Genomic DNA, 13409 nt, shown 5'->3' on the forward strand with positions numbered 1-13409 from the left:
AATTCTCCAGCCAATCAGAGGTAGAGGCGTAACAATGGGTGTATCTGCGTTTCTACTCCCGGAGCTTGGGCTGTACCAATCGCCTGCCAGAGGAAGGAGGTTTATGGTGGTGGCCGAGCGACCAAATCCAGTGGACTGCTGGGTGTGGTGCGAGGAGGCCGCGGCGGCGGCAGCCACTGGGCTGCGCGTGGTGTCGGGTCTGAAAACCCTAAGCGACTCCGAAGAATTATTTTCAGAACCATCCTTCCAGCACACTCGCTTTCCCCTCTAGCCCGCACACAGAGGCTGGGCTTGGCCTTGGGAAGGACCTGCCTGTGGTCCCCCACACCCCTGTTTACACTCACAGTACCATTGTTCAGTTCTGGGCAGAACACCCCAAGGCCTGCCCAGTCCCTCCGCCGCCCCCAACTCTACATTCTTCTCTGCCTTTTTAAAGGACATTTTAACGCTTTGGCTTTCCCACCCAGCTGAAGCCTATGAGTGAGAAACTCTGAGACCTGTGCCACGTACTAGAGGGTACAGCGGAAGCGAGTAGAGTCTCTGTCTTCAGGGAAATTTTATCCCTCTTCTTGCACAGGATGTTGAAAGAATTTACTTTTAATTATCTTTATTATGTCATTGAAGCTTGGAATTACATAGCTGGAAAGGATCTTACAGGTGAGTCTGGCTACCTCATTTTACAGATAATGATAGCTACCAAGGATTAAATTGCTCTCTCCTTTTTCCTTTCGTTTTTCCTTTCTAGGGCTCACTCTGTCACCCAGGCTGTAGTGGAGTACAGTGGCGCAATCTCAGCTTACTGCAACCTCTGCCGTGGCGCCGTCGTGACTCACTGCCCTCTGCCTCCTGGGCTCTGGTGATCCTCCCGCCTCACCCGCCGCAAGTAGCTGGAACTACAGACGCACACTCGGCTACTTTATATATATATATATAATTTTTTTTTTTTTTTTTTTTTTTTGTAGAGACAGGATGTCACCATGTTTCCCAGGCTGGTCTCGAACTCCGGAGGTCAAACGATCCACCTACCTTGTCCTCCCAAAGTCCTAGGATTACAGGCATGAGCCACCACGCCCGGACTTCATATTTCAAATAAGGAAAAAGCAAGGCTCCCAGAGATTTTACTGAAGGTCACATAGCTGATATAGAGAGTAAAACCAAACATTGAACCCAGATTACCTGCTGGCTTAATCACTCCATGGGGCTTAGCTACTACATACACTACACTGCTCCCAGGCTGTTAGCGGTACAGGGTGGTGACTGAAAGTTACCTAGGTTCTTGGCGTCTTGAACAAAGAATTGGACAAAATGCCCATCAAAGTAAAGAGAGAATGAAGCAACAAAATAACAAAAGAAGGGATTTTTTGAAAACGAAAGTACCACCAGGCGCGGTGGCTCACGCCTGTAATCCCAGCACTTTGAGAGGCCGAGATGGGGGGATCACTTGAGGTCAGCAGTTCCAGATCACCCTCACCAACATGGTGAAACCCTGTCTCTACTAAAAATACAAAAATTGCCAGATGTCGTGGTGAGCACCTATAATCCCAGCTGCTTGGAAGGCTGAGGCATGAGAATCACTTGAACCCAGGAGGCAGAAGTTGCAGTGAGCCTTGATCGTGCCACGGCACTCCAGCCTGGGCGACAGAGCGGGAACTTGTCTCAAAACAAACGACAACAAAAAATCAAAAACGAAAGTACACTCCACAGTGTGGGAGGGGACCTGAGATACAGAATTTTCTTGGGTTCAAATACCCGCTGGAAGTTTCCCATTGGCAACTTTATGCTTACTTCATGTAACTGAAGTGGTAGCCACAATCAGTCTGATTGGTTGCAGACAGCAACCATTCAGAGGCCAGAGTGAAGTCACAAAGTTGCAAACAAAGACTGGACCCACACTCAGTCTGATTTGTTGCAGACAGCCAATCTCCCATCTGCCATGTAGGAAAGGTCAAAGGGAGTAGCCTTTGGTCCTTTTGTTACTCAGGCAAGGAAAGTTAGGGTTTTCCTTTTTTTTTTTTTTGAGAGATGGACTCTCATTCTGTGTTCTGTCACCCAGGCCAGAGTGCAGTGGCGGGATCTTGGCTCACTGCAACCTCTGCCTCCTGGGTTCAAGCGATTCTTCTGCCTCAACTTCCCAAGTAGCTGGGACTGCAGGTGCGTGCCACCAGCCCATTTAATTTTTGTATATTTAGTAGAGATGGGGTTTCACCATATTGGCCAGGCTGTTCTCTCAAACTCCTGACCTCGTGATCCGCCCGCCTTGGCCTCCCAAAGTGCTGGAATTACAGGCGTGAGCCACCGTGTCCAGCCAGGGTATTCTTTTTCTTTTCTTTTCTTTCTTTTTTTTTTTTTTTGAGATGGAGTCTCCATCTGTCACCAGGCTGGAGTGCAGTGCAGTGGCGCTATCTTGGCTCACTGCAACCTCTGCCTCCCCCATTCAAGTGATTCTCCTGCCTCAGCCTCCCAAGTAGCTAGGACTACAGGTGCATGCCACCATACCCAACTAATTTTTGTATATTTAATAGAGACGGGTTTTCAACATGTTGGCCTGGATGGTCTCGATCTCTTGACCTCATGATCTGCCTGCCTAGGCCTCCCAAAGTGATGGGATTACAGGCGTGAGCCACTGTGCCCAGCCGGGTTTTCCTTTTAATTTAGTTCTAGGAAGTCGGCGTGAAACAGCCTTGGGTTCTCTGCCTTCAGACCCTATACTTCTGCCTCAAGGTGACTGGCCTAGCTTCATGAAAGCTATAACCTGGACTAGAATGTCAGCTAATAACAGCCACTGCAATGCCTTTCCAGTGGATGCTACACTAAGCAGGTTTCCATGTCTCAAGCCTCTGTTTTCTCAAAATGGGAGAAACATAAAAATATTCTAAAATTGATTGGTGATAGTTGCACAACCCCATGACTGTACTAAAAGCCATTGAATCAAATGCTTTGAATGCTTAGATTGTATGGTATGTGAATTATATCTCCATAAATCTTTTAGAATTTTTTTTTTTTTTTGAGACAGGTTGTCACTCTACCACCCAGGCTGGAGTACAGTGGCACAGTCACAGCTCATGGCAGCCTTGACCTTCCTGCTCAAGCGATCCTCCCATCTCAGCCTCCCAAGTAGTTGGAAGTACAGGTGACTGCCACAATGCCTAGCAAATTTTTGTATATTTTATAGAGACTAGGGTCTCACCATGTTGCCCAGGCTAGTCTCAAACTCCTGGGCTCAAGAGATCTGCCAGCCTCAGCCTCCCAGAGTGCTGGGATTACAGGCGTGTGCCACCACACCTGGCTGGAAAGAAATCTTGGGAGATATTTTTCTTCTTCAGTGTTGTCTTGACATACATTGAATATCAGTGGCATGCATCATTGTATATGAGTAAATGAGCAGGTTAAGAAAAATTTTTGGCTGGGTGTGATGGCTCACACCTGTAATCCCACCACTTTGGGAAGCTGAGGCAGGTGGATCACGAGGTCAGGAGTTCAAGACCATCCTGGCCAAGATGGTGAAACCCCATCTTTACTAAAAATATAAAAATTAGCCGGGTGTGGTGGCAGGTGCCTGTAATCCCAGCTACTCGGGAGTCTGAGGCAGGAGAATCACTTGAACCCAGGAAACAGAGGTTGCAGTGAGCCAAGATTGCACCACTGCACTCCAGCCTGGGCGACAGCAAGACTCCATCTCAAAAAAAAAAAGAGAGAAAAATTTTCAAGGTCATTAGGGTAGGCAGAATAATGACCCCCTTTCCCAAAAATGTCCATGTTCAAATCCCCAGAATTTGTGAGTATTATCTTACGTTGGCAAAAGGGACTTTGCAGGTATGATTAAGTTTTTTTTTTTTTCTTTTTTTTGAGATGGAGTTTCGCTCTTGTTGCCCAGGCTGGACTGCAATGGCACGATCTCGCAACCTCCACCTCCCGGGTTCAAGCGAATCTCCTGCCTCAGCCTCCCTAGTAGCTGGGATTATAGTCATGTGCCACCACACCCGCCTAATTTTGTATTTTTAGTAGAGATGGGGTTTCTCCATGTTTGGTTAGGCTGGTCTTGAACTCCCTACCTCAGGTGATCCTCCCGCCTCAGCCTCCCAAAGTGCTGGGATTATAGGCATGAGCCACCACGCCCGGTCATGATTAAGTTTTTTGAGATGAAGACGTTATTCTGGATTATGTGAGTGGCCCAATGTAATCACAGGGGAAAGAAGGAAACAGGAATCAGAGAAGATATGACAAAGGAAGTAGAGTTGAAAGAGAGAGAGAGAATGGCCGGGCGCGGTGGCTCAAGCCTGTAATCCCAGCACTTTGGGAGGCCGAGGTGGGTGGATCACGAGGTCAGGAGATCGAGACCATCCTGGCTAACACGGTGAAACCCCATCTCTACTAAAAATACAAAAAAATTAGCCGGGCGTGGTGGCAGGTGCCTGTAGTCCCAGCTACTCGGGAGGCTGCGGCAGGAGAATGGCGTGAACCCAGGAGGCGGAGCTTGCAGTGAGCCGAGATAGTGCCACTGCACTCCAGCCTGGGCGACAGAGCAAGACTCCGCCTCAAAAAAAAAAAAAAAAAAAAAGAAAGAGAGAGAGAGAGACATGAAGATGTTACTGCTGGCTTTGAGGATGGAGGCAAGGGCCACAGACTAAAACAAGGAAGGCAGGAGGCCTCTAGAAGCTGGAAAGGGCAGGGAAATGGATTCTCTTCTGGAGTCCCCAGAAGGAAAACAGCTTTTGATTTTAGCACAGTAGGACACGTTTCAGACTCTTGGTTTCCAGAATGACAAGATAATAAATTTGTGTTGTTTGAAATCACTAAATGTATGATAATTTGTTATAGCAGCCATAGCAATAAGAAACAAATACAGTCACATAGAAAATGAAAGAGCTGGGGTTATGAACCCAGGTCTGCTTCCAAAGCCTGTGCTCTCTCTTTCCACTGCCCTCTGCTTACAATAGGCCTAGTGCACTTACACACAGGGGAAGCCAAATCTCTTACCTTGTTTCTGTGTGCAATACCCCAGACTGCTTCAAGGAAAGGCAACAGAATGTCCCAACAGATTTTCTCTTAATATGTTTTTTTTGCTTTGGCTTTCAAACTTTTTTAAAAAAATTGTGGAAAAATATACATGATATTTATCATTTTAATTATTTTTAAGTGTATAATTCATGACATTAAGTACCTTCCAAATGTATAACCATCACCACAATTAATTAATTAATTAATTAATTAAATTTATTTATTTTGAGACAGAGTCTTGCTCTGCTGTCCAGGCTGGAGTGCAATGGCACAATCTTGGCTCATTGCAATCTCTGCCTCCGGGGTTCGAGCGATTTTCCTGCCTCAGCTTCCTGAGCAGCTGGGACTACAGGCACCTGCCACCATGCCCGGCTAATTTTTGTATTTTTAGTAGAGACGGGGTTTCACTATACTGGCCAGGCTGGTCTCGAACCCTTGACCTCAGGCGATCCACCCACCTCGGCCTCCAAAAGTGCTGGGATTACAGGCATGAGCCACTGCACCTGGCCACAATTTATTTATTTTTTTCACTTCCCCCCACAATTTATTTTTGAGCGTTTTCATTATTTCACGTGGAAACTTCATCCAGTCCAGGTGTGGTGGCTCACACCTATAATCCCAGTATTTGGGGAGGCCAAGGTGGGTGGATTACCTGAGTTCAGGAGTTCAAGGCCAGCCTGACCAACAAAGTGAAACCCCATCTCTACTAAAAATACAAAAATTAGCCAGGCATGGTAGCAGGAGCCTATAATCCCAACTACTCCGGAGGCTGAGACAGGAGAATCGCTTGAACCCGGGAGATGGAGGTTGCAGTGAGCCGAGATCATGCCACTGCACTCCAGCCTAGGCAACAGAGCGAGACTCCATCTCAAAGAAAAGAAAAATGAAACTTCATCCATTAGGCAGTAATTCATCATTCCTACCTCCTCTCACACCTTAGTTCTCTCATTTTATCATGAAAATATCCAGGCCAGTCACGGTGGCTCAGGCCTGTAATCCCAGCACTTTGGGAGGCTAAGGCGGGCAGATTGTGAGGTCAAGTGATCGAGACCATCCTGGCCAACATGGTGAAACCCTGTCTCTACTAAAAATACAAAAATTAACTGGGTGTGGTGGTGCACGCCTGTAGTCCCAGCTACTCGAGAGGCTGAGACAGGAGAATCTCTTGAACCCAGGCAGTGGAGGTTGCAGTGAGTTGAGATCATACCACTGCCCTCCAGCCTGGTGACAGAGCGAGACTCTGTCTCAAAAAAAAAAAAAAAAATCCAAGCAGATACAGAAAGATTGAACGAATTGTACAGTGAACACTGATATATTCATCACCAATCTACAATATTTTGCGGTATTTGTTTTATCACATCCATACATCTATCCATCTCTTTGTTATGTACTTCAAAGTTATAGAGATGAGTACATTTCACTTCTAACACTTTAGCATACATAGCATTAACCAGAATTTACGTTGACCTTTTTAAAAAATTTTTTCATTTGTGCCCTGTGTGGTGGCTCACACCTGTAATCCCAGCACTTTGGGAGGCTGAGGCGGACAGATCACGAGGTCAGGAGTTCAAGACCAGCCTGGCCAATATGGTGAAATTCTGTCTGTACTATAAACACAAAAATTAGCCAGGCGTGGTGGCACGCGTCTGTAATCCCAGGTAGTTGGGAGGCTGAGGCAGAAGAATTGCTTGAATCCAGGAGGCGGAGGATGCAGTGAGCCGAGATCTCGCCACCACACTCCAGCTTGGGTGATAGAACCAAAGCACACTTCATCTAAAAAAAAAAAGATTTTTTTTTGCTCTTGTGTGTTTTTTGTTTGTTTGTTTGTTTTTTTTTTGGAGATGGAGTCTTGCTCTGTTGCCCAAGCTGGAGTGCAGTGGCACGATCTCGGCTCACTGCAAACTCCACCTCCCAGGTTCAAGCCATTCTCCTGCCTCAGTCTCCCGAGTAGCTGGGGCTACAGGCGCCTGCCACAATGCCCGGCTAATTTTTTGTATTTTTAGTAGAGACGGAGTTTCACTGTGTTAGCCAAGATGGTCTCGATCTCCTGACCTCGTGATCCACTTGCCTCGCCTCCCAAAGTGCTGGGATTACAGGTGTGAGCCACCACACCCGCCCTTGTATTTTTAGTAGAGACCAGGTTTCACCCTGTTGGCTAGGCTGGTCTTGAACTCCTGACCTCAGGTGATCTTGCCACCTCGACCTCCCAAAGTGCTGAGATTACAGGTATGAGCCACCGTGCTCAGCTTTTTTTTTTTTTTTTCCTAAAATGAAAAAGGCTGGGTGTTGTAGCACACGCCTGTAATCCCATCACTTTGGGAGGTCAAGGTAGGAGGAGCACTTGAGCCCAGGAGTTCCTGATCAGCCTGGGCATCCAGGTGAGACCCCCAATCTCTACAAAACAAAACAAAAAAATAGCTAAATGTGGTGGCACATGCCTATGGTCCCAGCTACTTGGGAGGCTGAGGCTAGAGGATGACTTGAACTGAGGCGGCCAATGCTGCAGTGAGCTGTGATCACACCATTGCACTCCAGCCTGGGCAACAGAGCAAGACTCTGTCTCATAAAAAAAAAATAATGAATTACATTTAAAAATCTTTTTAGAGACAGAGTCTCACTCTGTTCGCCAGGCTGGACTCAAATACTTGGGCTCAAGTGATCCTTTGGACTCAGCCTGTCTAGTAGCTGGGGCAACAGGTGCATGCCTGGCTATGTTTACTTTTTTTTTTGAGACGGAGTCTTGCCCTGTCACCCAGGCTGGAGTGCAATGGCACGATCTCGGCCTCCCGTGTTCAAACCATTCTCCTGCCTCAGCCTTCCAAGTTGCTGGGATTACAGGCGCCCACCACCACACCCAGCTAATTTTTGTATTTTTAGTAGAGATGGGGTTTCACCATGTTGACCAGGCTGGTCTCGCACTCTTGACCTCATGATCCGCCCACCTCAGCCTCTCAAAGTGCTGGGATTACAGGCATGAGCCACCGCTCCTGGCCTTTTTTTTTTTTTTTTTGAGACGGAGTCTTGCTCTGTCACCCAGGCTAGAGTGCAGTAGGTGATCTTGGCTCACTGCAACCTTCACCTCCTAGGTTCAACTGATTCTCCTGCCTCAGCCTCTGGAGCAGCTAGGACTACAGGTGTGCACCCTCATGCCCAGCTAATTTTTGTGTTTTTAGTAGACACGGGGTTTACCATGTTGACAAGCTGGTCTTGAACTCCTGACATTAGGTGATCTGCCCGCCTCAGCCTTCCAAAGTACTGGGATTACAGGAGTGAGCCACTGTGCCAGCCTACTTTTTGTGTGTGTGTGTGACAGAATCTTACTCTGTCACCCAAGCTGGAGTGCAGTGCTGCGATCGTGGCTCACTGCAGCTGGCTCACTGCAGCCTCCGCCTCCCAGGTTCTTCAAGCCTTTCTTGTGCCTCAGCCTCTCAAGTAACTGGGATTATAGGCACACGCCACCATACCTGGCTAATTTTTTGTATTTTTAGTAGAGTCAGGGTTTCACCATGTTGGCTAGGCTGGTCTTGAACTCCTGACTTTAAGTGATCCACCTGCCTCACCCTCTCAAAGTGCTGGGATTACAGGTGTGAACCACTGTGCCCAGCCCTGCCTTTTTTTTTTTTTTTTTTTTTTTTGAGGCAGAGTCTTACTCTGTCTCCCAGGCTGGAGTGCAGTGGTGTAATCACAGATCACGGCAACCTCCATGTCCCAGGCAGAGACAGGGTCTCACTATGTTGCCCAAGCTGGTCTGGAACTCCTGGGCTCAAGCAACCCTCTAGCCTGGACCTCCCAAAGTACTGGGATTATAGGCATGAGCCATTGCACACAGCCTTATGTTTACTTTTTTTTTTTTCTTTTTTTTTGAGACAGAGTCTCGCTCTGTTGCCCAGGCTGGAGTGTAGTGGCCTGATCTCAGCCCACAGCAACCTCCCCCTCCTGAGTTCAAGTGATTTTCGTGCCTCAGCCTCCTGAGTAGCTGAGACTACAGGTGTGCACCACCACAACTGGCTAATTTTTGTATTCTTACTAGAGACAGGGTTTCTAGTAAGAAACCTGCTTTCTAGCCATATTGGCTAGGCTGATCTCCAACTTCTGACCTCAGGTGATCCACCCACCTCAACCTCCCAAAGTGCTGGGATTACAGGTGCGTGCCACTGTGCTGGACTTTTTTCTTTTTCTTTTTTCTGAGACGGGGTCTGGCTCTGTTGCACAGGCTGGAGTGCAAGATCTTCACTCACTGCAACTTCTGCCTCCTGGGCTCAAGACAACCTCCCACCTCAGCCTCCCAAGTAGCTGGGGTTACAGGCACACACCACTATGCCCAACTAACTTTTGTATTTTTTGTAGAGATGAGGTCTCACTATGCTGCCCAGGCTGGTCTCAAAATCCTGCGTTCAACCAATCTGCCCGCCTTGGCCTCCCAAAGTGCTAGGATTATAGGCGTGAGCCACCACGCCCACCCGACCATGTTTACATGTTTAATGTAAACTTCACATACAGTGAAACACACAAATCTTAAGGGTATCATTAGAGGACCTTTGCAAATTAATATACCTGTGTAACCCAAACCCCTATCAGGATCTACAACTGTGCTGTCCAATACAGTGGCCACTAGCCACATGTGGTTATTTTAATTTAAACTTAAATCAATTAAAATTAAGTGAAACTCAAATCCAGTGCTCAATTGCTACATGTGGTTAGTGGCTATTACATTTGGGTAGCACAGATAGGGAACAATTTCCTTCACTGCATGAAGTTGTAAGAATATTATTATCACCTAGAAACTTCCTTTGTGCCCCTTCTCAAACAATCTCCACCCTCAATCCTCAGACAACCTCTGTTCTGATTTTCTTTTCTTTTTTTTTTTGAGAGGGAGTCTTGCTCTGTTGCCCAGGCTGGAGTGCAGTGGCTGGATCTCAGCTCACTGCAAGCTCCGCCTCCTGGGTTTACGCCATTCTCCTGCCTCAGCCTCCGGAGTAGCTGGGACTACAGGCGCCCACCACCTCGTCCAGCTAGTTTTTTTGTATTTTTTAGTAGAAACGGGGTTTCACCGTGTTAGCCAGGATGGTCTCGATCTCCTGACCTCGTGATCCACCCGTCTCGGCCTCCCAAAGTGCTGGGATTACAGGCGTGAGCCACCGTGCCCAGCTGATTTTATTTTCAACCGTGGATTAGTTTAGCTTGTTCTAGCTTTTTTTTTTTTGAGACGGAGTCTCGTTCTGTTGCCCGGGCTGGAGTGCAGTGGTGTGATCTTGGCCCACTGCAACCTCCGCCTTCCGGGTTCAAGTGATTCGCCTGCCTCAGCCTCCCGAGTAGCTGGGACTACAGGCACGTGCCACTACACCTGGCTAATTTTTTGTATTTTTAGTAGAGATGGGGTTTCATTGTGTTGGTCTGGCTGACCTTGAACTCCCAACCTCAGGTGATCCGCCCGCCTCGGCCTCCCAAAGTTCTGGGATTACAGGTGTGAGCCACCGCGCCCGGCTGGATTTATGCTTTTATTATTTATTTATTTATTTATTTATTATTATTATTATTATTATTTTGAGACGGAGTCTCGCTCTGTCACCCAGGCTGGAGTGCAGTGGCGCAATCTCGGCCCACTGCAACCTTCACCTCTTGGGTTCATGCCATTCTCGTGCCTCAGCCTCCCAAGTAGCTGGGACTACAGGTGCCTGCCACCACGTCCAGCTAATTTTTTGTATTTTTAGTAGAAACGGGGTTTCGCCATGTCACCCTGGCTGGTCTCGAACTCCTTACAAGTGATCCACCCGCCTCGGCCTTCCCAAGTGCTGGAATTACAGGCGTGAGCCACTGCGCCTGGCCTGGATTTATGTTTTAATTTATTTTGAATAAATACCTAGGTGAGAAATTCTGGGTCATAGAATAGTTGTATATTTAGTTTTATATGAAACTGCAAGATCTTTCTCCAAAGTGGTTGTACTCCCCGCACAGGTTTTTGTCTGAGCAACAAACTCCCTGAACAGAAAGGTATCTAACGTGCAACTAGACGCCGCCTGGCGGTGGATTAATGGTCCTCGGGTCTTCGCTCCTCCCCGCTGCCCGCTCCGTGGTTCTACCAGCTGCATCCTGATTGGCCGGCGGCGAAGGGAGGCGGGGCCAGAGGGAGCCCTTATTCCTGGGGCTGTACTTCCCTTCGGCTTCGGGCAGTTCTCGGCATCCGCCCGGCACTCTGCTCACTGCTGCCGCCGTAAGGTCAGTCTGGATTGAGGTGCAACGCTGCTCTCGGATCTCCTCGCCCAACCCAAAGCCTGGTTTGGAGGCAAGATCTCAAGAGGAAAGGGTTTTCTTCATTTTGAAATTTCCTTCTCGGAATATCCTTCCACACGTCTTATCTGCTCGCTCTCATTGAGAAGTCTCGGTTCAGTCCCTGGCTCATTAATAACAGCTACAATGACATTAGCACAGAGGGGGTTACAAAATGCATTTTTGGCATTATCTCATGTGATACTCAAAAGGACCCGTCCCCTCCACTTTGGGATCCTTTCTCTCCAAGCTTTTTGCCCTCCCGCTTTCGCAGCCCGAAGCTTAAAAGGACAGCCTGTAGAGGAGCTGAACGGGAAACGGTATTTATTTTACTTTCTTCCAGCTTCCAGAGTAGGACGGCACCTTGCACTGTCATCACCGGGCAGCGGACACTCATTTTGTTGAACCTCTCATACAGCTGATCCTCTCTTCCACGACTTCACACTTCCTCGTTTCTTCTTGTCTACTGGCTGCTCCATGTTAATCTTTGCTAACACCTCTTCCTCATTAGACCTCTCACTGATCCTCCCCTCCCCTTTCCTCTCCTCCCTTCCCTCTCCCTCCCTCCCTCCCTTCCTTCCCTCCCTCCATCTCTCCCTCCCTCCCTCTTTCCTTTCTTCTTCGGTGACTCAATTATCAACTACATGATGATTCCCAACATTCTATCTCCAGCCTGCCCTTCTTCCCGGAACACCAAACAATATCTCCATTTGTCTTCCTGATATTTCCACATGGATGCCAATAGGCATGTCAGACTCACTTTCTCCAAAACAGAGGTTTTAATCTCCTTTCCCAGTTTTTCTCCTGTCTTTATCATCTCAGTAAATGGCACCACCATTTTGGACTCAATTAAAAAACCTACACCATATCCCTGATTTGTTTCTTCAACTGCCACATCCAACCAACCATTGAAACTTGATGTTTCTTGTCTTTTTTCTTTTCTTTCTTTCTTTTTTTTTTTTAAAAAGACGGAGTTTTGCTCTTGTTGCTCAGGCTGGAGTGCAATGGCGCGATCTCAGTTTACTGCAACTTCCGCCTGCCGGGTTCAATCAATTCTCCTGCCTCAGCCTCCTGAGTAGCTGGGATTACAAGCATGCGCCACCATGCCTGGCTAATTTTGTATTTTTAGTAGAGATGGGGTTTCTCCATGTTGGTCAGGCTAGCCTTGAACTCCCGACCTCAGGTGATCCGTCCGCCTCGGCCTCCCAAAATGCTGGGATTACAGGCATGAGTCACTGCGCCTGACTTTTTTTTTTTTTTTTTTTTAAACAAGGTCTTGCTCTGTCACCCAGGCTGGCAATTGTTGTAGCTCACTGCAGTCTCCAACTCCTGGCCTTCAGCAGTCCTCCTGCCTCAGCCTCATAAATAGCTGGGACTAAAAGGTGTGCAGCACCATGCCTGGCTAATTTATTTTTATAATTTTTTTGTAGAGATAGAGTCTCACTATGTTGCCCAAGTTGGAAGGTAGGGTCTTTCAAGACATATAAATCAGATTTTGCAGCTGGTGTAGTTAAAAACCCTCAATGCCTCCCTAAGACTATTCATCTTAGAATAAAACCCACAGTCCTTACTGTAGCCTGAAGTCAATTCCCCCTTCTGTGCAATGTGACCTCAAGCCTACTGCTCTCCCTTGCTCAGTAAGCTTCTGTCACATTGGCCTCCTTGATGTTTCTTAATACCCAAAGCCCTTTCTTATGCCAGAGTCTTTGCACTTGCTCTTTCCTTTGCAGGAAATGCCCTCCCCCTTCCTCCCCACCTCTTTGTGTGGCTGTCTTTTTAGTCATCGTTTAGGTCTCAGCTGAAATATCCACTCTTCAGAAAGGCTTCCCCCACTACACATACCATATCTAAAAATGGGCTCCCCCAGTTTCTATTTTTTTTAGAGGGAGTCTCACTCTGTTACCCAGGCTGGAGTGCAGTGGCGTGATCTCGGCTCATTGCAGCCTCCACCTCCCGGGTTCAAGCAATTCTCCACCTCAGGCTTCCGAGTAGCTGGGATTACAGGTGCCCACCAACATGCCTGGCTAATTTTTGTATTTTTAGTAGAGATGGGGTTTCACCATCTTGGCCAGGCTGGTCTTGAACTCCTGACCTCGTGATCCACTTGCCTCAGCCTCCCAAAGTGCTGGGATTACAGGTGTAAG

At 47.6% G+C, this 13409-nt stretch overlaps 1 long non-coding RNA gene across 1 annotated transcript; it reads left to right on the forward strand.

Moving 5' to 3' along the window:
* The first annotated feature begins 206 nt into the window (after nucleotides 1-206).
* On the forward strand, nucleotides 207-12133 carry LOC140710479 (uncharacterized). The gene is made up of 3 exons (XR_012091511.1): nucleotides 207-657; nucleotides 746-856; nucleotides 963-12133. It is a non-coding gene; the product is annotated as an uncharacterized lncRNA (long non-coding RNA).
* The last annotated feature ends 1276 nt before the right edge of the window (nucleotides 12134-13409 follow it).

The sequence above is a fragment of the Chlorocebus sabaeus genome, chromosome 26, assembly GCF_047675955.1.
Source record: "Chlorocebus sabaeus isolate Y175 chromosome 26, mChlSab1.0.hap1, whole genome shotgun sequence".
In the NCBI taxonomy this organism is placed as follows: domain Eukaryota; kingdom Metazoa; phylum Chordata; class Mammalia; order Primates; family Cercopithecidae; genus Chlorocebus; species Chlorocebus sabaeus.